General features: G+C 36.6%; 1 protein-coding gene across 1 annotated transcript in view; it reads left to right on the top strand.

Moving 5' to 3' along the window:
• The window catches only part of LOC132126770 (guanine nucleotide-binding protein G(i) subunit alpha-2-like), a 72555-nt gene that overhangs the window by 1571 nt on the left and 68484 nt on the right, over nucleotides 1–2500 (top strand). The window lies entirely within an intron of this gene.

Here is a 2500-nt window from a genome sequence, read left to right on the forward strand (position 1 = left end):
TTGCTGTGTATTTATTGTAGTCCTGGATTGTTCGAACTGCTTTTGTTTTTTTCTGACTTTGCTGACAGAGAAAAATATTCTTTTGTGTCTACGTACTCATCACCCTTGATACACGTACAAGTCTGAACATCTCCATACCATTGCTTTCAGCATGAGTGTACTTGAAATCCTTTCGTTCTTGGTTAAATTCATGAAACAACATGTTAAAGCAATACTGTTTCATGTTTTAATTAATTTGGTAAATAGTTTCCAGAGTTTCTGTGCCTGTAGCCAATAATTTAACACTTATTAAATGGCAAATGGTCCAGGCAGAATATAGTCAAGCGTGTGTATGCATCTGTGATGCTTCCTTGAACCCATTTAACAGGTTTGACAGAACCTGTTGAACTGATTTGTGCTTTCGCCTCTTTGCTTAGCCATTGGGCTTAATAGCGTTGATGGTGATAAATGGAGCGAGAATAACTCCCAGAGCACAATCGCTCATCTTGTGTGCTCTGTTGTTTTTTTTTTTTTTTTCACACTCTTACTGTACTGACAGATAAATGCCGACAGGCATTTGGCAAAAGGCCTCTAGAACAAACAAACCAACACAAAAACCCATTAAGGCCTTTTGGACTGGACAGATGACTGAAAACTGCCACTGTTACACTCTCCTGTCAGCGTGGTTTTAATGGTCCTTCACCACATGGAAATCACACTTTGCATGTGCACACCTTATTTGCTTTCTCTGTTAATCGTTTAGTGGAAAAGGCCAGCAGGTCCGTTTAGGATTCCGCTGTAATCCTGTCACAGGTCTAAAGATATGCCCGTCTTTCTATCTATGTATCCTTTTTTTTAGATTTTTTGTGTTAGATGGTGTATAGTTATAATATAAGTTAGGTTTGAAAGTCTCCGCTGTATGATTATAGGTAATTGCAGGCTATGTGTGGACATGGGTGTGTGTGTGTATGTGATCTCTTACTACTACTGACAAGGCTGTGTCTGCTTCTTCTTTTGTCTTTAGTAGTAGTGAGACGAATTCCCCAGCCCTGCTTTTCTACTCTGCATAAGACATTGCGAGGGGTTTGGGTTTTATTTTCTTATATTTACTTTGGAGCTTTCAGGCTTTAAATCTGTCTTATGGCAGATCTCTTCTGTGGTTCGATGAAATGCTGACCAGATGATCATAATATTAACAGTTATGACAAGTAGGGAGCCATGGCCTAATCATTAGTGCATTAGTGCAAACTCTGCACAGGGTATTGTATTGTATTGTATAAGGTGTGTTTGAAGTTAAAGAACAGAAAGTAAATTTAAAGAAACATTTTTTATTGAACATGGCATGATAGATTTGATTATTGGACTATTGAGTTAATATGCATGACAGAGTTAAAGGTTTGCTCATTAGAATTTATCTTAATATGTTTTCATCTAATATATATATATTTTGTTTTATTAAACTTTATTTTTTTTTAACTCACCTTGTCAGATGACAGGAAATAAAATTACATTTTGCATAAAATCTCTTATTGGTGCTAGTATGCACATGCATGCCAAGCAATGTAGTTTTCATGTATTTTATCATGATCTCTGGTCACCCTGCCAAAGGCTTGAAAGGAACACAGTTGGATCACTAGATTAAAATGAGATGCAAGACAAATAGTTTACAGAATTTGGTAAACTTTTCCTAACTGCTCTTGTTAGTTGTGGGTTTGGAGGTTGATCATTAAGCTAATGTGAAAAATGGCCTTATAATGCCCTTCTTCCCAGTTTGCATGCTCTGATGAGCAATGCATTTCAGATTGATGAAATCAAACTGCATCTGTCCTCAAAAGGTTTTTTATGTCAGTTGAACTCAATGATCCGTCACGTTGTTCTCATCTATTTCCTTAACGCAAGGTCAAAACACTCAAGTCCCTGTTGCTCCAGAAGGGTTTTGTTCTCACACATACATCTTGTATTGCATTATTTTTGCTTTCAAAATAAACCTTTCAGTAACTTGTCGAGAGGTCAAAAGCATCCATTGTGGTCACAGAGGACTAGCGCATTGCTGAACTTATTCAACATTAACCGTGGGGCAGTTAAGTGTGAGACTTACTTAGAAAGTCTACTGGATTCCTAGAAGTTGCTCACTGGAGGTCACAGGTTTTGTTTAATGTATTCTTTATACAGTGACTTCATGCGTGGCCCAACTTTTTAAGTGATCCGTTTGGTACCTAAATATATTTTGACAACTTGTGGAAAAACCTTGACTGGTTTTGGGTGTAAATAAGATTCAGTGATATGTTAAAGGGGCTTTCCTCCCTGTTTTTACTTGGCACATGTGCATGAATGAATTAATCAGTAAGCCAAATGCTTAAATAGTTTTACTTTCTTTAAATTTGATTAATCTCAGCCACTAAATTACTGAAACCTATAGTGCAAACCTAAACCTATAGTGTAAATTTTCTCTGTAGGCAAATCTCCTGAGTGCTTCATGGGATTTTGTCAAGTATTATATATATATATATTAATTTCAGCC

The sequence above is a fragment of the Carassius carassius genome, chromosome 44 (genome assembly GCF_963082965.1).
Source record: "Carassius carassius chromosome 44, fCarCar2.1, whole genome shotgun sequence".
Taxonomy (NCBI): domain Eukaryota; kingdom Metazoa; phylum Chordata; class Actinopteri; order Cypriniformes; family Cyprinidae; genus Carassius; species Carassius carassius.